This window comes from Ranitomeya variabilis, chromosome 2, assembly GCF_051348905.1.
Source record: "Ranitomeya variabilis isolate aRanVar5 chromosome 2, aRanVar5.hap1, whole genome shotgun sequence".
Lineage (NCBI taxonomy): Eukaryota > Metazoa > Chordata > Amphibia > Anura > Dendrobatidae > Ranitomeya > Ranitomeya variabilis.
The window spans coordinates 518,727,284-518,754,802 of record NC_135233.1 but is presented as its reverse complement, the minus strand read 5'-3'; positions in this window follow the sequence as shown (position 1 = coordinate 518,754,802).

The window sequence follows — 27,519 nt, the reverse complement described above, 5'->3', positions numbered from 1 at the left end:
GTAGAAAAGCCCCTGATGACGGTGAGCTTACCTCACCATCGATTTTGGGGGTGACAGGTTCACAAATAAAATACAGGGAGAAAAAGACATACATAGCAAAAAAGTACTACAATGTCCAGAAAGAATTTAGATACGTTTGGATCAATAATATAGAATCAGATGTTGTTTTTTTATTCATCCATGGGGACACAGAAATAAATACCTGGTAAGCGTCTCTATTAAACAATTTTTGTTCGAAATTAACGGTGTGAATTGATGGACACATTCGTTCTGTTCCCTGAACACATAGGTGCGATGTGTCACCCACATGTTTCAGGATGCAATGAGCCGATTCTTCTGGCATTTTTCCTTTAACGGACTCTGATGCTTCTGACAAGTGCCGACAGATGCGGGTCTATAAGATGTCAGTACTACACCCTACATACTGAATTTTGCATGTCACATGTGATTAAATAATTGCAATTAATATACTGCTGGTGAGGAAATACTTTTTGGCCTTAACCCTGCTATTCTGTTCGTTACCACTATACAGGTCCTTCTCAAAAAATTAGCATATAGTGTTAAATTTCATTATTTACCATAATGTAATGATTACAATTAAACTTTCATATATTATAGATTCATTATCCACCAACTGAAATTTGTCAGGTCTTTTATTGTTTTAATACTGATGATTTTGGCATACAACTCCTGATAACCCAAAAAACCTGTCTCAATAAATTAGCATATTTCACCCGTCCAATCAAATAAAAGTGTTTTTTAATAACAAACAAAAAAAACATCAAATAATAATGTTCAGTTATGCACTCAATACTTGGTCGGGAATCCTTTGGCAGAAATGACTGCTTCAATGCGGCGTGGCAAGGAGGCAATCAGCCTGTGACACTGCTGAGATGTTATGGAGGCCCAGGATGCTTCAATAGCGGCCTTAAGCTCATCCAGAGTGTTGGGTCTTGCGTCTCTCAACTTTCTCTTCACAATATGCCACAGATTCTCTATGGGGTTCAGGTCAGGAGAGTTGGCAGGCCAATTGAGCACAGTAATACCATGGTCAGTAAACCATTTACCAGTGGTTTTGGCACTGTGAGCAGGTGCCAGGTCGTGCTGAAAAATGAAATCTTCATCTCTATAAAGCATTTCAGCCGATGGAAGCATGAAGTGCTCCAAAATCTCCTGATAGCTAGCTGCATTGACCCTGCCCTTGATGAAACACAGTGGACCAACACCAGCAGCTGACATGGCACCCCACACCATCACTGACTGTGGGTACTTGACACTGGACTTCAGGCATTTTGGCATTTCCTTCTCCCCAGTCTTCCTCCAGACTCTGACACCTTGATTTCCGAATGACATGCAAAATTTGCTTTCATCAGAAAAAAGTACTTGGGACCACTTAGCAACAGTCCAGTGCTGCTTCTCTGTAGCCCAGGTCAGGCGCTTCTGCCGCTGTTTATGGTTCAAAAGTGGCTTTACCTGGGGAATGCGGCATCTGTAGCCCATTTCCTGCACACGCCTGTGCACGGTGGCTCTGGATGTTTCCACACCAGACTCAGTCCACTGCTTCCTCAGGTTCCCCAAGGTCTGGAATCGGTCCTTCTCCACAATCTTCCTCAGGGTCCGGTCACCTCTTCTCGTTGTACAGCGTTTTCTGCCACATTTTTGCCTTCCAACAGACTTACCATTGAGGTGCCTTGATACAGCACTCTGGGAACAGCCTATTTGTTGAGAAATTTCTTTCTGGGTCTTACCCTCTTGCTTGAGGGTGTCAATGATGGCCTTCTTGACATCTGTCAGGTCGCTAGTCTTACCCATGATGGGGGTTTTGAGTAATGAACCAGGCAGGGAGTTTTTAAAAGCCTCAGGTATCTTTTGCATGTGTTTAGAGTTAATTAGTTGATTCAGAAGATTAGGGTAATAGGTCATTTAGAGAACCTTTTCTTGATATGCTAATTTATTGAGACAGGTTTTTTGGGTTATCAGGAGTTGTATGCCAAAATCATCAGTATTAAAACAATAAAAGACCTGACAAATTTCAGTTGGTGGATAATGAATCTATAATATATGAAAGTTTAATTGTAATCATTACATTATGGTATATAATGAAATTTAACACTATATGCTAATTTTTTGAGAAGGACCTGTACATTTGTTATGTTCCCGTCATTTTTGACTGGACCTAATAAAGTCTTGATTTTTAGCTAATTTAAGTGTTTTAATTGAATACTTTTTGCAGTATTATATTGTATGTGAACCTGGTTGTTTATAAACAAATGAAAAATGGAAAGAAAAACGTACTTTTTATTTTTTTGTGTCAAAGCATTTAACATGGCTTTATTGGAATATTTATGCATATTGTATATTTGCACATACAAAAATAATTATTTATCCAACTGTAAACTATTACTAATAACAATAAGCTAAATGTAATTATATTATTTTCCAACAAAAAAAACAAAAAAAAATTAACAGTTCAGTTTTTTTTTAATGTAAAATGATAAATAAGTCACACGATGCAAAATTTACTCTTTGCAATTGTCACAGGTATAATTGACATGTCTTTTGCATAAATATTTTTCACATCTGTAAGGGTACTGTCACACTCTGCAACTTTCCAACGATCACGACCAGCGATACGACCTGGCCGTGATCGTTGGAAAGTCGTTGTGTGGTCGCTGGAGAGCTGTCACACAGACCGCTCTCCAGCGACCAACGATGCCGAAGGCCCCGGGTAACCAGGGTAAACATCGGGTTACTAAGCGCAGGCCCTGCGCATAGTAACCCGATGTTTACCCTGGTTACAAGCGAACGCATCGTTGGATCGGTGTCACACACACCGATCCAACGATGACAGCGGGAGATCCAGCGACGAAAGAAAGTTCCAAACGATCTGCTACGACGTACGATTCTCAGCAGGATCCCTGATCGCAGTAGCGTGTCAGACACAGCGATATCGTATGGATATCGCTGGAACGTCACGGATCGTACCGTCGTAGCGACAAAAGTGCCACTGTGAGACAGTACCCTAACATATCACATTTGATTTGTGATTGCTTGATGTTGGACAGAAGTCTCATCGTTTCCGTTTTAGGCTGGTTGCATTGCTGCTGGCGTCCGTGGGTATTGTAGCAGTGCTGGTGGAAGCTGTTAGTTCACTTTCTTTATCTTGCTGTTGGATCCTGTGGACAATGGCTGCCGCTTCATCAACTCTGGGTGTTACCTTTCGTTCTTCAATATATAAACAACAATAATACAATGAGAGAACAAACTATTACCAGTTTTACAACAATAAACACAATTAGGGCCCCATCACACATTGAGAAATCCACTGCGATTGTGATGCTGGAGTGTCGCAAACAAGACCATCCATATAAGCATGCACTCATTCTATCAATTGCTGCTTTACACTATACCATTTAATGAAAAGAATTGAATACTTTGACAATAAAAAAATAGTTTATCTGTTACATAGCTGTAAAGATGTTCCTTCAGAACTCTGTTGTCTGTATATGTCCTCTCTGCTCTCTCCAGCTGGACTGAAAATGAAACTGGATAGACTACTATGGCAATTGTCTACTGATAAGATAAAATAAAACACCCCCCACCCTTTAGGATAAGAGCTCAGAGTAAGGGTACCTTCACACTGGTCGATTCTGCTACGATTACGACGCATTTGCGTCATATTCGACATCGCAGTACGAGCTCGTAGCCAGCGGTCACACTCTACGATGTTAACGCTTTTTCTGACGTAGTTGCGATGTGAACTATACTGGAAGGTAATCCATCAGCAGTATTGTATTGAGAAAATGTATGTATGTGTAAATCTGCATGGACCAAAAGGACCTAAATAAATTGATGAATAGTAGTAGATGTAATATATAGTCCAAAATGAGATTATAGCGCCTTTATTTTACTCATAAAATGGCTGGAGATCACTATAAAAGGCTATCGGTCATTTTTGACCGAACAGTACAAGTTTGTAAAAAATTGTGGAGCAAAAAGTAAACAAACAAAAAAGTGCCCATAGTAAGAACCCCTCAAATGAGGAAAAGTCAATCAACCACAAGTTTCAGAACCGCATCTTGAATATTTTAAAAAATATTAAAGTTCAAAATCGGTCGTTTTTGACAGAACATAACAGCAGTTCATTCATTAAGACTGTAGGGTCGTACTTTAGTCGTAATGAGGGGCGTGCAGAAATAAGATGCATTTGATTTATTAATGGATGCACCCCAGTTGATGAATTAGGAATATCTTATCAGTACTGTGCACTTCACCAGAAATGTCACTCTAGTCAGTTCCTGTCTGAAGAAACATTTTTGACATTAGGAACGCTGAACCTTTTAATTAATTTGCTTGTGTGAAGGAAGCCCAGTTCCTCCCACGTCACCAATCCGTGACGTCACTACACAGGCACAACTCTCCGGCTCCCCCTTTGTTTCTCAGGTCAGTAAGGGAACTGCACCTAGAGCAAATGGCTGCCGGGGAGACTGCCACGCTGGGTATTCTAAGATTCGCAATCAGAGTAAAAGGATCAGCCCAAAATTAATTTATGATTTAATTGTCTTAAGGGTGCAGTAGGTAATTACAAGAAATATACAGTCAAAATATATCAAGAGTTACAGTCAGAGTAAAATATAACAATCATAAGACAAGGCTTAGAGTTATAAAGCTGGAGGTCATTTTATAAGGTTGAAGGTCACTTGTGGAAGCCGGGGGGCTCAGCGTTCCGCAGGTCCAAGACTAAGTTGCCGGGCAGCCCCCAGAAAGTGTGTGCTTGCTCCCCTCTGGCTGGCATATGCCCTGTTCCTTAGTTCCTTAGTTAGTCATCTTCCTCTGTTCTGGCCCACTCTCCAAGTGTCCCAGCTCTTAACCCTGCTGTGTCCCTCCCCCTGTAACTGGGTGGGCTAGCAATCTCCACCCCTCTGCATCCCTGCAAGATTTATTCCAATATCTAATGAATGGGATAATTTCTCTCAGGATGATCGGATCAGTACACGGCAGTACCAGCGCATGTGGTTTGTTCTGCCGGTCGTACAGGGATCAAACCTGGACCCATTCGGTCATTGTGGGAGGCTGATCTCTATATCTCGGGTTTCAGAACTCCCACGGACCCGGGAGTCGCACTGTCAGATGCACAATTTCTTTAGGGCGAGGGGGATATTTTTTATGAGCCGGTACCTCGGACGATGCGTCCATAATTCACGATTCCATGTTGGAGACGTTCGACTGGACGACCATAATAGATGTGTATCCTGTGGCCACTTGACTTGCGTGCTTTAATTAAGCCCCTCAGTATTTGTAAGCCAAAACCAGGAGTGGGTGATAAATGCAGAAGTGGTGCATATGTTTCTATTATACTTTTCCTCTAATTGTTCCACTCCTGGTTTTGGCTTACAAATACTGATGTAAAATACTGACCAAATACTGCTAGTGTGACGGCAGCTGTTGTGAATTTGCTTTTTGCTCCCTCTAGTGGTTACTAGTTTTTTGACTCTGGTTTTTCTGTCTTTCCTTTTATCCGCACCTGGGTCGTTAGTTAGGGGTGTTGCTATATAAGCTCCCTGGACCTTCAGTTCAATGCCTGGCAACGTAGTTATCAGAGCTAGTCTGCTGTGCTCTTGTCTACTGATCCTGGTTCCAGTTATATCAGCTAAGTCTGCCTTTTGCTTTTTGCTATTTGTTTTGGTTTTGTATTTTTGTCCAGCTTGTTCCTAATCTATATCCTGACCTTTGCTGGAAGCTCTAGGGGGCTGGTGTTCTCCCCCCGGACCGTTAGACGGTTCGGGGGTTCTTGAATTTCCAGTGTGGATTTTGATAGGGTTTTTGTTGACCATATAAGTTACCTTTCTTTATTCTGCTATCAGTAAGCGGGCCTCTCTGTGCTAAACCTGGTTCATTTCTGTGTTTGTCATTTCCTCTTACCTCACCGTCATTATTTGTGGGGGGCTTCTATCCAGCTTTGGGGTCCCCTTCTCTGGAGGCAAGAAAGGTCTTTGTTTTCCTCTACTAGGGGTAGCTAGATTCTCCGGCTGGCGCGTGTCATCTAGAATCAACGTAGGAATGATCCCCGGCTACTTCTAGTGTTGGCGTTAGGAGTAGATATATGGTCAACCCAGTTACCACTGCCCTATGAGCTGGATTTTTGTATTCTGCAGACTTCCACGTTCCTCTGAGACCCTCGCCATTGGGGTCATAACAGGCAGCCTAAAAGTTGCAACATTTTTGCACAACTTTGGGGATGAAAAAGCTGAGGAAAATGTTCGCGTCGGGGAAGGACTTGTCTTCACTTGCATTAGCTATTTGGATCCAGGTAAACAATTCGTGCCCCACTCCTTTTTCTCACTCTGCTTAAAGTTTATACTATACGCTACTTATATACTGCAAGGAGAGGTTTTAGCACTGTTATGTGATTCTGACCTTTTGAGCAGAGACACACTGCCGTATTTCTCGTGCGAGAATCACATCGTAAGCCTTGTACTGGCTGTCGGCTCTCCTGACCTGAGCTTGATAGCTGCATAGTAATCCATCATACTGTCTTGCTCTGGTCAGGAGAGGTGCCAGGCCAGTGCGTGCAGTGCGATGCGATTCTCGCACGCACAAGAAATACAGCAGTCTGACTCTGCCCTTTTGCTGAACACCATGTATGAAGTCTGCACTGGGTGCAATGTTATCTTCTTCCACATGGACTCTGCTGCATGCGGGCTCTTTTTGTTTTTATGCTAAACCAGCAATGGTGATATTAAATGCTATTCCCATGCATCCCAGCCTTGGTGTTTGCTGACACTAACCCCAATAGTTTAGTCTCTTCTCTAACTGAATCTTCATTACAGCTTGAAATTGCTTTTACATCAAATGGATTACATGCATGCATTCAGTCACTGTTACTACCATTGATCCTACCTTTGTTCAAATCTTTATTTGCATTTAACACAATGTATTGGCACTTTCTTTATAGAGTACTGAGATTCTATTGGACAGACAAACTTGCTTTGTTCTCATCTGTACAGCTGGTTTACTAAATACTTTTTGATCATGACATAGAATTGTTTACCATATAGCATTCATTACTGTGGAGTCCCGTATCCCTCCTTTCTTTCTTGCACCTTTCTTAAATTCTTAATCTTGTATTTTTATTACGTAATTAATAAAATATAATCATTTTTAATTGCATTTGTATTTGAATTGACCCACTCCTTTATCCACATGGCTAAATTTTCGCATGGGATATTGTTTTGACTGCTGTTTAAATTTAGGAGTGTGCACTAGTGATGAGCGAGAGTACTCGTTACTCAAATTTTCCGAGCATGCTCGGGTGTTCTCCGAGTATTTTGTGCCTGCTTGTAGATTATGTTTGAGTCCCCGCGCCTGCATGATTTGCAGCTACTAGACAGCCTGAATACATGTGGGGGTTTCCAAACAAACAGGCAATCCCTGCATGTGTTCAAGTTGTCTAGCAGCCACAAAACATGCAGCTGCGGAGACTCAAACATAAGCTACAAGCACGCCCAAAATACTCGGAGAACACCCGAGCATGCTCGGAAAATTTGAGTAACGAATACTCTCACTCATCACTAGTGTGCACCTAATATGATAGGAGTTTGTGTACAAATTAGCACTTTAATTAAGATAATACCATCTAAATAAGTCCATAATGTATACTTGTCCTTTTAAATCCAGTGCCGCAGATCCACTGATATTACGTTCATCTTGTCTGGCGTTATCATCTCTTGCTTGCCCCACGTGATTCCTGCAGCCAATCACTGGCTTCAGTGTTATACAAATCAAGACTGCTGAGGCCAGTGACTGGCTGCAGGTGTCCTGTATCCCCCACATGTAAACAGAAGACCTACAGGGAACATGGCGGATGTATCACTGAAACAGCGAGTATTAAAGGGAACCTGTCACCCCCAAAATGGCTGGTGAGGTAAGCTCACCAGCATCAGGGGCTTATCTACAGCATTCTGTAATGCTGTAGATAAGCCCCCGATGTTACCTGAAAGATGAGAAAAAGAGGTTAGATTATACTCACCCAGGGGCGGTCCCGGTGCTGTCTGGTCAAATGGGTGTCTCCGGTCTGCTCCGGCGCCTCCCATCTTCATTCCATGACATCCTCTTCGGGTCTTTACGCCGCGGCTCCGGCGCAGGCATACTTTGTCTGCCCTATTCAGGGCAGAGCAAAGTACTGCAGTGCGCAGGTGTCGGGCCTCTCTGACCTCTCCGGCAGTACTGTGCTCTGCCCTCAACAGGGCAGACAAAGTACGCCTGCGCCGGAGCCGCGGCGTAAAGACCCGAAGAGGACGTCATGGAATGAAGATGGGAGGCGCCGGAGCGGACCGGAGACACCCATCCGACCGGACCGCAGCGGGACCGCCCCTGGGTGAGTATAATCTAACGACTTTTTCTCCTCTTTCAGGTAACATCGGGGGCTTATCTACAGCATTACAGAATGCTGTAGATAAGCCCCTGATGCCGGTGAGCTTACCTCACCAGCCATTTTGGGGGTGACAGGTTCCCTTTAATAAGGTGAGTACTGTATATATTAAATATATTGCTGACTCTGTGCAGATTTTTAATTTTCTCAGACAACCCTCTTTAAAAGGGTTTAGAACAAAGGAGCTTAGTAAAAAATGCCATGACCCCTTCTGCTTTAGCACTAGGTTACATTTGCAGAACAAGTCTATACATTTCAGTGGTGCTTTGTTGCAATTACTTACAGAATCTACTGTTTTAGGCCGGGGTCACACTTGCGAGTGCAATTCGAGAAACTCGCACTAGTCTCTCACACCAATACCCGGCACTGCCGCCGGCACTTGGGATCGGAGCGTTCAGCTGAACAGAAATACATGCAGCCGCACATTCCGGGGCCGAGTGCCGGCGGCAGTGCCGGGTATCGATGTGAGAGACTTGTGCGAGTTTCTCTCATTTCACTCGCTAGTGTGACCCCGGCCTTAGAAGTGGTCTTCAATGTCTGTCAGAATACCCTTTTAGGCCACACACAAAAATGCCTTACTGCATGGGTTATTGTGAATGTATATGATATAGTTGACAACTTTTGCATTTTCTATTTCAAGAATATATTTTTATCAGAAAATAAGGCACATAATATCCTGAAGGCATCTTTTATTCGGGCCCTGTGCACTAGAAATGCAATTTGTTATGCTGTATAGGTAAGAGGTGATTGCTATGCAGGGTACGGTGGACAATTTAATGTAAACTCTGCTTTTCCTCCTAGAAATTCATCATTGTAGCCAAACAAGAATACCTTCTTCAAAAGAAATACTACGGCTGGTTTTCTGAAAGTATTGTAACTCCACTTTTTTGATATGAGGAATCTGAGGCAGCGAGGAGAAAAGCCTAGAGTGTCTGTTCAGCAGCATTGTATTGCTAATATTTGCTATAACAATCTGGGTACATTTTGAAAAAGGATTATTTACTGAACACGAGAGATTTTTTTTGTGACTTTTCTGCTTTGCTGACATTATTATGAAGAGGGGAAAATGCAACACGTCAGATAGGTAGTATATTAGCCTTTAAAAGGGTTGTCCGGTTTGAAATTACAACTCTGCAGTCACACTATGTGACTGCAGACTTGTAAATCCTCCAGTGAGCGCACTGTGAGGATTCTCTGGTACCGGGAACATTGGTCATGTGACCGGAAGTATGCAATATGCATAGTCCTGGCCACATTCCGATTAGACTGGGAACGCACCCATCTAGTCAGATGATGACGAGATGTGAGGATTCACAAGTCTGCATTCACATAGAGTGGCTGAAGACTTGTAGTTTAAGACCGGATAACCCCTTTAATAGTGGAGTGCCAAAGCTATTGGGCCAGATTGAGGGCAGAAGTCCAGCGCTAAACAATATTTTCCTCAATTTTCCAGGTTATCTAAGGGAAGTTAAAGGGCTTATCTAGGACTAAATTATTGATGACCTGTCAGCGTGAATCCAACACTTGAATGGGAGGTAAAGTGCAGTACTTGTCAGTGGCCACTAAGCAACGTACAGCGCTGATGTGTTCCACTGCGTATATTGCTTTGTTTTTTGCATTTACACATTGTTTTTTTTTTTTAAAAAAAAGCCAGATGATGAAAAAATATGGCCCATGTTTCGGTACTATCTTCATTTGTGCCCTAATCTCAAGTTTTCAGAATTGTGCCGCATTGTTTTTGCACACAAAACTTTTGTGACACAACTAAGTGATTGTAACTGGCCACATTTAACTTACCGTAAATACTCGAGTATAAGCTGAGAGTTTCAGCCCATTTTTTTAGGCTGAAATTGCCCCTCTCGGCTTATACTCGAGTCATTCCCAGGGGTCACCAGGGAAGAGGGAGTGGCAGCTGTCTAATAATACTCACCTGCTCCTGGCGCGGTCCCTGCAGGTCCCTGGTTCTCCGGGCACTGACAGCTTCTTCCTGTGTTGAGCGGTCACATGGTACCGCTCATTACAGTAATGAATATGGACCCGACTCCACTCCCATAGGGGTGGAGCCGCATATTTATTACTGTAATGAGCGGTACCATGTGACCGCTCAATACAGGAAGAAGCTGTCAGCGCCCGGAGAACCAGGGACCTGCAGGGACCGCGCCGGGAGCAGGTGAGTATAACTGGGGCATATTCAGCTGTCCCACATTCCACCGTCGGCGCCACTCCATCTTCCGCATCCTCTGCAGTGATGCTCAGGTTAGAGGGCGCTATGTCGCGATTAGTGTGTGCGCAGCCCTCTGCCAGAACAGTCAGTGCAGGGAATGCGGAAGACACAGCAAGTGCCGGGGGCCTGAGCGACGAGAGGTGAGTATGTGATTTTTTTTTTATCGCAGCATGGGGCCATGGCAGCATTATATGGGGCAAATATTTCTATGGAGCATCTTATGGGGCCATGTGCAGCATTATATGGGGCAAATATCTCTATGGAGCATCTTATGGGGCCATATTCAGCATTTGTGCAGTATTATATTGGGCATATTTTAATATGGAGCATCTTATGGGGCCCATCATAAACTGAATGGAGCATTATATGGGGCTCCTGATTCAATATAGATATTCAAAAACACTTAGCCTACTGATGTCTCAATTAATTTTACTTTTATTGGTATCTATTTTTATTTTTGACATTTACCGGTAGCTGCTGCATTTTCCACCCTGGGCTTATACTCGAGTCATTAACCCCTTCATGACCCAGCCTATTTTGACCTTAATGACCTGGCCGTTTTTTGCATTTCTGACCAGTGTCCCTTTATGAGGTAATAACTCAGGAACGCTTCAACGGATCCTAGTGGTTCTGAGATTGTTTTTTCGTGACATTGAGCTTCATGTTAGTGGCAAATTTAGGTAGATAATTTTTGCGTTTATTTGTGAAAAAAATTGAAATTTGGCAAAAATTTTGAAAATTTCGCAATTTTCAAAATTTGAATTTTTATTCTGTTAAACGAGAGAGTTATGTCACACAAAATAGTTAATAAATAACATTACCCACATGTCTAATTTACATCAGCACAATTTTGGAACCAACATTTTTTTTTTTGTTAGGGAGTTATAAGGGTTAAAAGTTGACCAGCGATTTCTCATTTTTACAACGAAATTTACAAAACCATTTTTTTTAGGGACCACCTCACATTTGAAGTCAGTTTGAGGGGTCTATATGGCTGAAAATAGCCAAAAGTGACACTATTCTAAAAACTGCACCCCTCAAGGTGCTCAAAACCACATTCAAGAAGTTTATTAACCCTTCAGGTGCTTCACAGCAGCAGAAGCAACATGGAAGGGAAAAAATGAACATTTAACTTTTTAGTCACAAAAATGATTTTTTAGCAACAATTTTTTAATTTTCCCAAGGGTAAAAAGAGAAACTGGACCCCAAACATTATTGTACAATTTGTCCTGAGTACGCCGATACCCCATATGTGGGGGGGAACCACTGTTTGGGTACGCGTCGGGGCTTGGAAGGCAAGTAGTGACATTTTGGAATGCAGACTTTGACGGAATGGTCTGCGGGCATCATGTTAAGTTTGCAGAGCCCCTGATGTGCCTAAACAGTAGAAACCCCCCACAAGTGACCCCATTTTGGAAATTAGGCCCCCCAAGGAACTTATCTAGATATGTGGTGAGCACTTTGAACCCCCAAGTGCTTCACAGAAGTTTACAACGCAGAGCCGTGAAAATAAAAAATCATTTTTCTTTCCTTAAAAATGATGTTTTAGCAAGCAATTTTTTATTTTCACAAGGGTAACAGGAGAAATTGGACCCCAATACTTGTTGCCCAGTTTGTCCTGAGTATGCTGGTACCCCATATGTGGGGGTAAACCACTGTTTGGGCGCACGTCGGGGCTCGGAAGGGAGGGGGCACCATTTTACTTTTTGAACGCAAGATTGGCTGGAATCAATGGTGGCGCCATGTTGCATTTGGAGACCCCTGATGTGCCTAAACAGTGGAAACCCCTCAATTCTAACTCCAACACTAACCCAAACATACCCCTAACCCTAATCCCAACTCTAGCCATAACCCTAATCACAACCCTAACCCCAACACACCCCTAACCACAACCCTAACCCCAACAGACCCCTAACCATAACCCTAACCACAAGCCTAATCTTAACCCTATTTCCAACCCTAGCCCTAATTCCAACCCTAACCCTGAGGCTATGTGCTCACGTTATGGATTCGTGTGAGATTTTTCCGCAGCATTTTTGAAAATCCGTAGGTAAAAGGCACTGTGTGCGGATTTCACCTGCGGATTCGTATTGAGGAACAGGTGTAAAATGCTGCGGAATCTGCACAAAGAATTGACATGCTGCGGAAAATACAACGCAGCATTTCCACGCAGTATTTTCCGCACCATGGGCACAGCGAATTTGGTTTTCCATAGGTTTACATGATACTGTAACCCTGATGGAAAACTGCTACGAATCCGCAGCAGCCAATCCGCTGCGGATCCACAGCCAAATCCACACCGTGTGCACATAGCCTAATTCTAAGGGTATGTGCACATGCTGCGGAAAACGCTACGGATCCGCAGCGTTTCCGCAGCTGCGGGTCCACAGCAGTTTCCCATGAGTTTACAGTTCAATGTAAACCTATGGGAAACAAAAAACTCTGTGCGCATGCTGCGGAAAAAACTGCGCGGAAACACAGCGGTTTACATTCCGCAGCATGTCACTTCTTTCTGCGGATTCCGCAGCGGTTTTACAGCTGCTCCTATAGAAAATTGAGTTGTAAAACCGCAGTGAAATCCGCAGAAAACCGCAGTAAATCCGTGATAAATCCACAGCGGTTTTGCACTGCGGATTTATCAAATCCGCTGTGGAAAAATCCGCAGAGGACCAGAATACGTGTGCACATAGCCTTACCCTAACCCTAATTCTGACCCTAGCCCTAACCCTAATTCTAACCCTAGCCCTAACCCTAACCCTAGCCCTAACCCTAACCCCAACCCTAGTGGAAAAATAAAGGTAAATATATTTTCTTCATTTTATTATTGTCCCTACCTATGGGGGTGATAAAGGGGGGTTCATTTACTATTTTTTTATTTTGATCACTGTGATAGGTTTTATCACAGTGATCAAAATGTTAGGAGTCGAGTTTCCTCTGCTGCACTGGGGGAATCTCGATCCGTGTCTGCTGCGGTCTCCCATTCTCCATCAGCCGCAGTGGAGCCTGCTCAGCGGAGACGTCGGTCCCAGCGTCTCACTGAGTCTGGTTCAGTGCAAACGGTTTTTGCTGCCTCTCCAGGCTCTGCTATTGTACCCTGCACTGATCTACGGTGAACAGGCTTTTCTGGGACTAAGTCCTGCTTTGCACACACTGAGCATGCCCAGGGTAAGATCTCTCAGTGGAGATCAAGGGTCACATGTTCAGGTACAGCGGCCAAATCTATTGGTCTTTCTAGGAAGGTCCTGTAGGTATGCAGGCTCTGTAGCAGTCTCCCATTGGTCCTCTTTTGGAAGGTCCTGTACGTGCTGCAGCTATTTAAGGCTCGCATGGCCGCACGGCCATGCGCTGGTATCTTCTAAAGTTACATGCTTTGCGCCAATGTGGTCATATGCGTAAATGTGTTCAGGGACCCGGATGAAATAAGCCCCTAGAATGCTGGCACCTCCGGCGAGGAGATTGTGTATGAGAGTATTCAGGTACCCGGCTGAAATAAGCCCCTAGAATGCTGGCACCTCCGGCGAGGAGTGTTGTGTGCATGCATGACCACTGACTGCTCTCTTCTGGGTAGTTAGCCTGTGTCTCTGTGAGAGTTAACAGTGCACAGAGCTTTGCTTTCTCTGCCGCTCTGTGAAGCTAACAGAGCTGGTTAATACCGCCATATTGTGCCGCCATTCACTTAGCGGCAGGATATTTCCTGCACGGTGGATCCCGGGTTGCGAACGCACCAATCACATCAATAAATATATTCGGTGCATTCCGCAAACCCTAACAGTATACTAGCGCCAGGATCTGGCTAAGTAATGGCGGACGAACAGCGATTGCAGGGGTACATCCAGCTGCTGGAGGGCCGGTTGGCGTCTCTCGAGCGTGCAACCTCGGCGGTGGATGTTACCGCAATTGCTGTTCAGGCTGCTAGCGTGGCTGCCACCTCTGTTCCGACCTTATCCCACCTTCCGTTGCCTGAAAAATTCTCTGGGGACAGTAAGTCCTGTAGGAGATTCGTGAGCCAGTGCGGTATACATCTCGAGCTCCTGGCTGCACGTTTTACCACAGAGCGGGCAAAGGTAGGATTTGTAATTTCTCTCCTGTCGGACAGAGCTTTGGAGTGGGTTACGCCGCTGTGGGAGCAAACGATCATGTGGTGCAGAGTGTTCCTCGGTTTCTGGGCACTCTGAAGCAGGTCTTCGTAGGACCTCAAGTCACCCATGATACGGCGCTCCAACTGCTGGCATTGACTCAGGGTTCGACCATGGTCAGCCAATTTGCCATTCTCTTCCAGACTTTAGCGTCTGAGTTGGAGTGGTCAGATAAAATCCTCATCCCAGTATTTTGGAGGGGGCTGGCTGACCATGTGAAGGACGCTTTGGCCACTAGGGAGATTCCCGCTACACTGGAGGAGCTCATATCTATATGAACTCGCATAGTCCTTCGTTTTCACGAGCGAGGGTTGGAGCGAGCCCAGTGTAAGAAGTGTAAGAAGAGGTTTCAGCTGGCTCCCACTTTCGCCAGACCTTTGGAATCTCCGGTCCAGGCGCCCGAGTCACATGAGGCCATAGAGGGGTCGCGAGCGGGGTCTAAGTCCCAGGCCGCTTGTGCCCTTAAGGTCTGTCATGTTTGCCGGTGGTCCGGACATCTTGCCTCCAAGTGTCCGCAGCGGTCAAGGAAACGTCAGCGTCTAGTGGCAGTTGGAGGAGGTACATTAGACACGGCGACGTTTACCTCAAAATTGTCCTTCAAGGGGACAATTACCATAGGCCCATCCACTGTTATGGTAAAGCTTTGCGTGGACTCTGGGGCGGAGGGTAATTTTATGTCATCCGCTTTCGCTCAGCAACACGCAATACCCCTGGTGATGCTCGCCAAGCCAATAACCATTCGAGTGGTAAACGGGTCGACACTACCTTCACAGATTACACACCAAACTATCTGTTGTGAAATTGGATTCTGGGCTCCCCCGGTGGCCACTGGTGGAATTGAACTTGTGTGCATCATCCTCTCTGTTCACCTGTTCCCATCAGGATGTGGGAGTCTCTATATAACCTTGCTCCTCTGTCAGTTTCATGCCGGTCAACAATGTAATCAGAAGCCTTTCTTTGCATGTTCCTGCTACTAGACAACTCCCAGCTAAGTTGGACTTTCGTCCTTGTTTGTTTTTGCATTTTGTTCCAGTTCACAGCTGCTGTTTCGTTACTGTGTCTGGAAAGCTCTTGTGATCTGAAATTGCCACTCTGGTGTTATGAGTTAATACTAGAGTCTTAAAGTAATTTCTGGATGGTGTTTTGATAGGGTTTTCAGCTGACCATGAAAGTGCCCTTTCTGTCTTCCTGCTATCTAGTAAGCGGACCTCGATTTTGCTAAACCTATTTTCATACTACGTTTGTCATTTCATCTAAAATCACCGCCAATATATGTGGGGGCCTCTGTCTGCCTTTTGGGGAAATTTCTCTAGAGGTGAGCCAGGACTGTATTTTCCTCTGCTAGGATTAGTTAGTCCTCCGGCTGGCGCTGGGCGTCTAGGGATAAAACGTAGGCACGCTACCCGGCCACTGTTAATTGTGCGGCAGGTTTAGTTCATGGTCAGTTTAGATTCCATCTTCCAAGAGCTAGTTCTTATATATGCTGGGCTATGTTCTCTCGCCATTGAGAATCATGACAGTTTGACCGGCCAAAAAGGGTTAAATTATTGGCTGAGAAAGGAGAGAAAAAAGAAGTCTGCTGAAAATTTTTTTTTTTTTTTTTCTCTAGTTCTGAGTGTGCTCATAATTGAATCACTTGCTAGTCTGCCTATACTGCAGCCTTCCTCTCTTTCTCTCCTTCTAATCCTTGAATGGCTCTGTGTTCACCTGTTTGAAATGGATCTTCAGAGTGTAGCTACAGGTTTGAATAATCTCGCCACGAAGGTACAAAATTTGCAAGATTTTGTTGTTCATGCACCTATGTCTGAACCTAGAATTCCTTTGCCTGAATTTTTTTCAGGGAATAGATCTTGCTTTCAAAATTTTAAAAATAATTGCAAATTGTTTTTGTCCCTGAAGTCTCGCTCTGCCGGAGATCCTGCACAGCAGGTCAGGATTGTAATTTCCTTGCTCCGGGGCGACCCTCAAGATTGGGCTTTTGCATTGACACCAGGGGATCCTGCGTTGCTCAATGTGGATGCGTTTTTTCTGGCCTTGGGGTTGCTTTATGAGGAACCTCATTTAGAGCTTCAGGCGGAAAAATGTCATGTTCTCAATGGCAAGAGAACATAGCATCAGCGTATATAGGAACTAGCTCTTGGAAGATGGGAACTGAGCTGACCATGAACTAATCCTATCACACAACTAGCAGTGGCCGGGTAGCATGCCTACGTTGATTCTAGATGCCCAGCACCAGCCGGAGGACTAAATAATGCTAGCAGAGGAAAATATTAGTCCTAGCTCACCTCTAGAGAAATACCCCGAAAGGAGACAGAGGCCCCCCACATGTATTGGCGGTGAATTAAGATGAAATAACAAACGTAGTATGAAAATAGGTTTAGCAAATTTGAGGTCCACTTACTACATAGCAGAAGACAGAAAGGACACTTTCATGGTCAGCTGAAAACCCTATCAAAACACCATCCAGAAATTACTTTAAGACTCTAGTATTAACTCATAACACCAGAGTGGCAATTCCTGTTCACAAGAGCTTTCCAGACACAGTAACGAAACTTCAGCTGTGAACTGGAACAAAAATGCAAAAACAAACATGGACAAGAGTCCAACTTATCTAGTAGTTGTCTAGGAGCAGGAACAAGCACAGAGAGGCTTCTGATAACATTGTTGACCGGCAAGCAACTAACAGAGCAGCAAGGTTATATAGCGACTCCCACATCTTGATGGGAACAGGTGAACAGAGAAGATGAAGACACCAGTTCAATTCCACCAGTAGCCACCGGGGGAGCCCAGAATCCAAATTCACAACAGAAAAAGCTTTGATGTCCCTATCTCAGGGGCAAGATGAAGCTGAAATATACTGCCAAAAATTCCGTAAATGGTCTGTGCTTACTCAGTGGAATGAGTGCGCCCTGGCGGCGATTTTCAGAGAAGGTCTCTCTGATGCCATTAAGGATGTTATGGTGGGGTTCCCTGTGCCTGCGGGTCTGAATGAGTCCATGAAAATGGCTATTCAGATCGATAGGCGTCTGCGGGAGCGCAAACCTGTGCACCATTTGGCGGTGTCTACTGAGAAGACGCCAGAAAATATGCAATGTGATAGAATCCTGTCCAGAAGCGAGCGGCAGAATTTTAGACGAAAAAAATGGGTTGTGCTTCTATTGTGGTGATTCAACTCATGTTATATCAGCATGCTCTAAGCGTACTAAGAAGCTTGACAAGTCTGTTTCAATTAGCACTTTACAGTCTAAGTTTATTCTATCTGTGACCCTGATTTGTTCTTTATCATCTATTACCGCGGACGCCTATGTCGACTCTGGCGCCGCTTTGAGTCTTATGGATTGGTCCTTTGCCAAACGCTGTGGGTATGATTTGGAGCCTTTGGAAGCTCCTATACCTCTGAAGGGGATTGACTCCACCCCATTGGCTAGTAATAAACCACAATACTGGACACAAGTAACTATGCGTATTAATCCGGATCACCAGGAGATTATTCGCTTTCTGGTGCTGTATAATCTACATGATGTTTTGGTGCTAGGATTGCCATGGCTGCAATCTCATAACCCAGTCCTCGACTGGAAAGCTATGTCTGTGTTAAGCTGGGGATGTAAAGGGACTCATGGGGACGTACCTTTGGTTTCCATTTCATCATCTATTCCCTCTGAGATTCCTGAATTCTTGTCTGACTATCGTGACGTTTTTGAAGAACCCAAGCTTGGTTCACTACCTCCGCACCGGGAGTGCGATTGTGCCATAGATTTGATTCCGGGTAGTAAATACCCTAAGGGTCGTTTATTTAATCTGTCTGTGCCTGAACACGCTGCTATGCGAGAATATATAAAGGAGTCCTTGGAAAAGGGACATATTCGTCCTTCGTCATCTCCCTTAGGAGCCGGTTTTTTCTTTGTGTCTAAGAAAGATGGCTCTTTGAGGCCGTGTATTGATTATCGGCTTTTGAATAAAATCACGGTTAAATATCAATATCCGTTACCACCGCTGACTGATTTGTTTGCTCGTATAAAGGGGGCCAAGTGGTTCTCTAAGATTGATCTCCGTGGGGCGTATAATTTGGTGCGAATCAAGCAGGGGGATGAGTGGAAAACCGCATTTAATACGCCCGAGGGCCACTTTGAGTATTTGGTGATGCCTTTTGGTCTTTCAAATGCCCCTTCAGTCTTCCAGTCCTTTATGCATGACATTTTCCGCGATTATTTGGATAAATTTATGATTGTGTATCTGGATGATATTCTGATTTTTTCGGATGACTGGGACTCTCATGTCCAGCAGGTCAGGAGGGTTTTTCAGGTTTTGCGGTCTAATTCCTTGTGTGTGAAGGGTTCTAAGTGCGTTTTTGGGGTTCAAAAGATTTCCTTCTTGGGATACATTTTTTCCCCCTCTTCCATCGAGATGGATCCTGTCAAGGTTCAGGCTATTTGTGATTGGACGCAACCCTCTTCTCTTAAGAGTCTTCAGAAATTTTTGGGCTTTGCTAACTTTTATCGTCGATTTATTGCTGGTTTTTCTGATGTTGTTAAACCATTGAGTGATTTGACTAAGAAGGGTGCTGATGTTGCTGATTGGTCCCCTGATGCTGTGGAGGCCTTTCGGGAGCTTAAGCGCCGCTTTTCTTCCGCCCCTGTGTTGCGTCAGCCTGATGTTGCTCTTCCTTTTCAGGTTGAGGTCGACGCTTCTGAAATCGGAGCTGGGGCGGTGTTGTCGCAGAGAAGTTCCGACTGCCCCGTGATGAGACCTTGTGCTTTTTTTTCCCGTAAATTTTCGCCCGCCGAGCGGAATTATGATATTGGGAATCGGGAGCTTTTGGCCATGAAGTGGGCTTTTGAGGAGTGGCGTCACTGGCTTGAGGGGGCCAGACATCAGGTGGTGGTATTGACTGACCACAAAAATTTAATTTACCTTGAGTCTGCCAGGCGCCTGAATCCTAGACAGGCGCGCTGGTCGTTGTTTTTCTCTCGGTTTAATTTTGTGGTGTCATACCTACCGGGTTCTAAGAATGTTAAGGCGGATGCCCTTTCTAGGAGTTTTGAGCCTGACTCCCCTGGTAATTCTGAGCCCACAGGTATCCTTAAGGATGGAGTGATATTGTCTGCCGTTTCTCCAGACCTGCGGCGGGCCTTGCAGGAGTTTCAGGCGGATAGACCGGATCGTTGCCCACCTGGTAGACTGTTTGTTCCTGATGATTGGACCAGTAGAGTCATCTCTGAGGTTCATTCTTCTGCGTTGGCAGGTCATCCTGGAATCTTTGGTACCAGGGATTTGGTGGCAAGGTCCTTCTGGTGGCCTTCCCTGTCACGAGATGTGCGAGGCTTTGTGCAGTCTTGTGACGTTTGTGCTCGGGCCAAGCCTTGTTGTTCTCGGGCTAGTGGATTGTTGTTGCCCTTGCCTATTCCTAAGAGGCCTTGGACGCACATCTCGATGGATTTTATTTCGGATCTGCCTGTTTCTCAGAAGATGTCTGTCATCTGGGTGGTGTGTGACCGTTTCTCTAAGATGGTCCATTTGGTTCCCTTGCCTAAGTTGCCTTCTTCTTCCGAGTTGGTTCCTCTGTTTTTTCAAAATGTTGTTCGTTTGCATGGTATTGCGGAGAATATCGTTTCTGACAGAGGGACCCAATTCGTGTCTAGATTTTGGCGGGCATTCTGTGCTAGGATGGGCATAGATTTGTCTTTTTCCTCTGCTTTCCATCCTCAGACTAATGGCCAGACCGAGCGGACTAATCAGACCTTGGAGACATATTTGAGGTGTTTTGTGTCTGCGGATCAGGATGATTGGGTTGCTTTTTTGCCATTGGCGGAGTTCGCCCTCAATAATCGGGCCAGCTCTGCCACCTTGGTGTCCCCGTTTTTCTGTAATTCGGGGTTTCATCCTCGATTTTCCTCCGGTCAGGTGGAATCTTCGGATTGTCCTGGAGTGGATGCTGTGGTGGAGAGGTTGCATCAGATTTGGGGGCAGGTAGTGGACAATTTGAAGTTGTCCCAGGAGAAGACTCAGCTTTTTGCCAACCGCCGTCGTCGTGTTGGTCCTCGGCTTTGTGTTGGGGACTTGGTGTGGTTGTCTTCTCGTTTTGTCCCTATGAGGGTTTCTTCTCCTAAGTTTAAGCCTCGGTTCATCGGCCCGTACAAGATATTGGAGATTCTTAACCCTGTGTCCTTCCGTTTGGACCTCCCTGCATCTTTTTCTATTCATAATGTTTTTCATCGGTCATTATTGCGCAGGTATGAGGTACCGGTTGTGCCTTCCGTTGAGCCTCCTGCTCCGGTGTTGGTTGAGGGTGAGTTGGAGTACGTTGTGGAAAAGATCTTAGACTCCCGTGTTTCCAGACGGAAACTCCAGTATCTGGTCAAATGGAAGGGATACGGTCAGGAGGATAATTCTTGGGTGACTGCCTCTGATGTTCATGCCTCCGATCTTGTCCGTGCCTTTCATAGGGCTCATCCTGATCGCCCTGGTGGTTCTGGTGAGGGTTCGGTGCCCCCTCCTTGAGGGGGGGGTACTGTTGTGAAATTGGATTCTGGGCTCCCCCGGTGGCCACTGGTGGAATTGAACTTGTGTGCATCATCCTCTCTGTTCACCTGTTCCCATCAGGATGTGGGAGTCTCTATATAACCTTGCTCCTCTGTCAGTTTCATGCCGGTCAACAATGTAATCAGAAGCCTTTCTTTGCATGTTCCTGCTACTAGACAACTCCCAGCTAAGTTGGACTTTCGTCCTTGTTTGTTTTTGCATTTTGTTCCAGTTCACAGCTGCTGTTTCGTTACTGTGTCTGGAAAGCTCTTGTGATCTGAAATTGCCACTCTGGTGTTATGAGTTAATACTAGAGTCTTAAAGTAATTTCTGGATGGTGTTTTGATAGGGTTTTCAGCTGACCATGAAAGTGCCCTTTCTGTCTTCCTGCTATCTAGTAAGCGGACCTCGATTTTGCTAAACCTATTTTCATACTACGTTTGTCATTTCATCTAAAATCACCGCCAATATATGTGGGGGCCTCTGTCTGCCTTTTGGGGAAATTTCTCTAGAGGTGAGCCAGGACTGTATTTTCCTCTGCTAGGATTAGTTAGTCCTCCGGCTGGCGCTGGGCGTCTAGGGATAAAACGTAGGCACGCTACCCGGCCACTGTTAATTGTGCGGCAGGTTTAGTTCATGGTCAGTTTAGATTCCATCTTCCAAGAGCTAGTTCTTATATATGCTGGGCTATGTTCTCTCGCCATTGAGAATCATGACAACTATCCCTTTCACTCTTTCTGTATCTCCATCACATCAGGAGATTATTTCTCTTTTGGTACTTTCTGAGGGAGCTGATGAGGTCCTTTTGGGTATACCCTGACTTCATTTTCATTCTCCTCATATAAAGTGGTCCTCAGGGAAAATTTTTGGATGGAGTAAATCCTGTGAGGGTAGATGTCAGAGGGAGTGCGTTCAGGTTGCTACAACTGAGGTACCCGCAGATCTTTCCTCTCTCCCCAAGCACTATTGGCCTTATGCGGACGTGTTCTCCAAAAGGGCTGCAGAGACCCTTCCGCCTCACCGCCCCTATGACTGTCCTATCGATCTCTTGCCTGGTGCTGAGCCTCCCCGGGGTCGAGTCTATCTGTTATCTCTCTCGGAGACGGAGGCAATGTCTCAGTATATCCAAGAGAATCTGGCAAGAGGTTTTATTAGGAAGTCATTGTCACCTGCAGGGGCTGGGTTCTTCTTTGTGCAGAAGAAGAGTGGAGAATTACGTCCATGCATTGACTACAGGGGTCTTAACGCCATCACCGTTAAAAACAAGTACCCACTACCCCTGATATCTGAGCTCTTTGATAGGCTACGGGGAGCAAGGGTATTTACTAAATTAAATCTGCGAGGTGCTTATAACCTGATTCGCATCCGTGAGGGGGACGAGTGGAAGATGGCTTTTAACACCAGGGATGGGCACTATGAATATCTGGTGATGCCCTTCGGGCTCTGTAATGCCCCAGCCGTTTTCCAAGACTTTGTGAACGACATCTTCCGGGAGATGCTCACCACCTCGGTCGTAGTCTATTTGGATGATATTCTCATCTACTCTCCAGATATTGACTCCCACCGGAGAGATGTTTGCAAAGTCTTCAACCTCTTACGGGCAAACTCCCTCTACGCCAAGTTGGAGAAGTGTGTGTTTGAGCAGGAGTCCTTGCCATTCCTTGGTTATATCATCTCTGCCCAGGGTTTGGCTATGGATCCTGCCAAACTACAGGCTGTGATGGATTGGCAGGAACCCCATTCACTTAAAGCGGTGCAGCGCTTTATGGGGTTCATCAATTACTATCGCCAGTTCATTCCACACTTTTCAACTTTGGTAGGTCCCTTGGTTGCCCTCACCAAGAAGGGAGCAAATCCCAAGTTGTGGTCGGAGGATGTCTCCAAGGCATTCCTTTCGATTAAGTCACACTTCGCTAGCGCTCCTATTCTACATCGCCCCGATGTAAATAAGCCATTTATAATGGAGGTGGATGCCTCATCCGTTGGTGCTGGAGCAGTCCTTTTCCAAAAGGATGCTCAAGGTCGGAAGCATCCTTGCTTCTTCTTCTCCAAGACCTTCACACCAGCGGAGAGGAATTATTTCATCGGGGACAGGGAGTTGCTAGCAATGAAGTTGGCTTTTTCTGAGTGGAGACACCTCTTGGAGGGAGCTCGCTTTCCCTTCCAAGTGTTCACTGACCACAAAAACTTGGTGTACATGCAGACGGCCCAGCGGCTGAATTCTTGCCAGGCCAGGTGGTCCCTGTTCTTCTCCCGGTTCCATTTTACTCTCCATTTTCTCTCTGGGGAGAAGAACATTCATGCCGACGCTCTCTCCCACTCCGTAGTGTCATCTGAGGAGGAGGATGAGGAGCCTCGGCTTATTGTCCCCTCTGAGAGCCTGAGAACTGTGGCTCCGGTTTCGCTAGAGTCCGTGCCCCCGGGCAAGACTTTCGTACCAGCGAATTTGCGACCAGAGGTTCTCTCTTGGGCTCACTCGTCCAGAGTAGGTGGACATTTTGGAACCAAGAGGACATCTGAGCTTTTGGCGAGGATGTACTGGTAGCCACATATGGCCTGTGATGTTGGGGACTATATTCGGGCGTGTGTCTCCTGCGCCCAGAATCGGTCTTCACGGCAACGGCCTGCTGGGTTACTTTACCCCATGCCGGTGGCAGACAGGCCCTGGGAGATGGTCGGGATGGACTTTGTGGTGGGTTTGCCCAAGTCTCGCGGCTGTACCATCATTTGGGTCATCACCGATCATTTCTCAAAAATGGTGCATTTGGTGCTGCTACCACGGTTACCATCTGCACGGGCCTTGGCGGCGTTGTTCATTAAACATATTTTCCGCTTACATGGAATGCCTGATAAAGTTGTCAGCGACCGGGGTCCCCAGTTTGCATCTCAGTTTTGGAGAGAGCTCTGCCGTTTACTCAGCATAGAGCTGAATCTCTCCTCTGTATATCATCCCGAGACGAATGGGTTGGTAGAGAGAACCAATCAGACTCTGGTGACATACTTACGACATTTTGTCTCTGCTAGGCAGGATGACTGGGCATCTTTGCTACCTTGGGCGGAATTTACCTTGAACAACGCCGTAGCCGATTCCACTGGTCAGACTGCTTTTCTCCTTAATTACGGCCAGCATCCGCGTGTCCCTGTGCCCATGCCCGTGTCATCCACCGATTCTAGGGTGGCAGACTGGGCGGTGGAGGCACGTGACATCTGGTACCACACACAGGATGCCATCCGGGCCTCCAAGGAGAGAATGAGGGTCTCGGCTGATACTCACCGGCGCCCCGCTCCGACCTTTGCTCCTGGCGACTTAGTGTGGCTCTCCGCCCGTAACATCAGGCTGCGAGTTGAGTCCACTAAGTTTGTGCCTCGCTACATTGGCCCGTTCAAGGTTCTGGAACAGGTGAACCCTGTGGTCTACCGTTTGGCTATTCCTCCACGCCTTGGTATCACCGATACCTTTCACGTTTCCCTCTTAAAGCCCGTTCATTTGTCCCGGCTTTCTGAGTCATCTGCCGGGACATCGGGTTCATCCACGGATGAGTTTGAGATGAATGCTATCGTGGGGTGCAAGGTGGTATGTGGCAAGAAATTTTATCTGGTGGATTGGAAGGGTCACGGTCCTGAGGATAGAACCTGGGAGCCTGTGGAGCACATTCGGGCTCCGCTGCTCATTGCAGCTTTTGAGCGTAGCGAGGCTCAAGGAGGGGGGGGGCCCTAGGAGGGGGGGGTAATGTTAGGAGTCGAGTTTCCTCTGCTGTACAGGGGGAATCTCGATCTGTGTCTGCTGCGGTCTCCCATTCTCCATCGGCCGCAGTGGAGCCTGCTCAGCGGAGACGTCGGTCCCAGCGTCTCACTGAGTCTGGTTCAGTACAAAGGGTTTTTGCTGCCTCTCCAGGCTCTGCTATTGTACACTGCACTGATCTACGGCGAACAGGCTTTTCTGGGACTAAGTCCTGCTTTGCACACACTGAGCATGCCCAGGGTAAGATCTCTCAGTGGAGATCAAGGGTCACATATTCAGGTACTGCAGCCAAATCTATTGGTCTTTCTAGGAAGGTCCTGTAGGTACGCAGGCTCTGTAGCAGTCTCCCATTGGTCCTCTTTTGGAAGGTCCTGTACGTGCTGCAGCTATTTAAGGCTCGCATGGCCACACAACCATGCGCTAGTATCTTCTAAAGTTACATGCTTTGCGCCACTGTGGTCATATGCGTGAATGTGTTCAGGGACCCGGCTGAAATAAGCCCCTAGAATGCTGGCACCTCTGGCGAGGAGATTGTGTGCATGCATGACCACTGACTGCTCTCTTCTGGGTAGTTAGCCTGTGTCTCTGTGAGAGTTAACAGGTCACAGAGCTTTGCTTTCTCGGCCGCTCTGTGAAGCTAACAGAGCTGGTTAATGCCGCCATATTGTGCCGCCATTCACTTAGCGGCAGGATATTTCCTGCACGGTGGATCCCGGGTTGCAAAGCACCAATCACATCAATAAATATATTCGGTGCGTTCCGCAAACCCTAACACAAAATGTCCATGGAACGAATCTGCTGGCCGGCAGATTCGGCGGGCGCACTGTGCATGCGCCCGCCATTTTGGAAGATGGCGGCACCCATGGAACAGATGGACGGACACCGGGAGGCTCGGTAAGTATGAGGGGGGATCGGAGCACAGGGGGGGATCGGAGCACGGGGTGGTGGGATCGGAGCACGGGGGAGCGGACAGGAGGACGGGGGAGCGGGCAGGCGGACGGAGGGGAGCGGAGCACAGGACGGAGGACTGGGGAGGAGATTGGTGGCGGTGGGGGGGTAGATCAGGGTTTCCAGCCATGGCCGATGATATTGCAGCATCGGCCATGGCTGGATTGTAATATTTGACCACTTTTCATAGGTGAAATATTACAAATTGCTCTGATTGGCTGTTTCACTTTCAACAGCCAATCAGAGCGATCGTAGCCATGGGGGGGCAAAGCCACCCCCCCTGAGCTAAAGTACCACTCCCCCTGTCCCTGCAGATCAGGTGAAATTGGAGTTAATCCTTTCACCCGATCTGCAGGGACGCGTTCCCCCATGACGCCACATAGGCGTCACAGGTCGGTTTGGCACCGACTTTCATGACGCCTACGTGGCGTCACAGGTCGGGAAGGGGTTAAGTTTTCCCAGATTTTTGTGGCAAAATTAGGGGTCTCGGCTTATACTCGGGTCAGCTTATACTTGAGTATCTATGGTAGTTTAGAAGAAAAAGTGCATCTATGGGCTTCATAAATGTTGCAGTGGCTTTATGTTTTTAAAAGAACAAGCAGACCTTAACAATAGGCAAGACACCAACAATTAGTTTCTAATGATACAGCAGAAAGTTGCTGCAATGTGGAGGAAGCAGTGTCTCAGCAGATGAACCCCCCGATGTGAGCTACAGGTGTGTTGAGTGCTATTTGTGAGCCCCAGGCCTACAGACTAGAGAGTTCACAAGCTGATGTGAGTAAAGCTGTTATGTGTTGCGTGGGATCAGAGCCGCCAGTGTTTTTTTTGCGTTGTAAAGCAGATGACAGCGTGGGAAACATCCTATGTTAGGGGTGCTGAACTCAAACAGTAGTAGCACAAATTTACTGAAGAAGTCCGTGTTCGGGGTTCACACCCGAACAGTAGGTGTTCGGTATGGACCACAAACTTTATTATTCGGGTTCGTTCATCACTAATGAAGATGGCAGTTGGTAAGTATAAGACTAAGGACAGGGACTTAGATTAGTGATATCACTCCAGTGCTGAAATGAAAAATGATGGATTGGTGCGTTAAAGGTTTTGCTAGTGCAGAAGAGAACATTTGTTTGAAATCTAAATGGATTTATTAAAATGGCAGTGTTTTGAAGGTTTGAACGTACCTAACCAGTTCCCTTTCATTGAGGGAAAGTGTAAGCATGGTATGCATTTAAAAAATATTGTGCACTGTGTCATTTGCCTTCTCAGGTGCAATGAGATTCTAAATTGTTTGCATTAACCAGTGATATTTTTACCACTGTTTGACATTTTTCTGTGTCAAACTACTGAAATTTCCTTTTCTAAACATGGTTTTCACATTCCAGCCAAACTGCAGCTTCATAAATCTCACTATTGATGTTCTTTTCTGTTTTCTTAGGCCTCTAAGGGGAATTCATGTATGTGTTTCATCTTGATGTATCTAAAGTAGGATAAAATGTACTTGACTATTAGCAATGTTTCATAA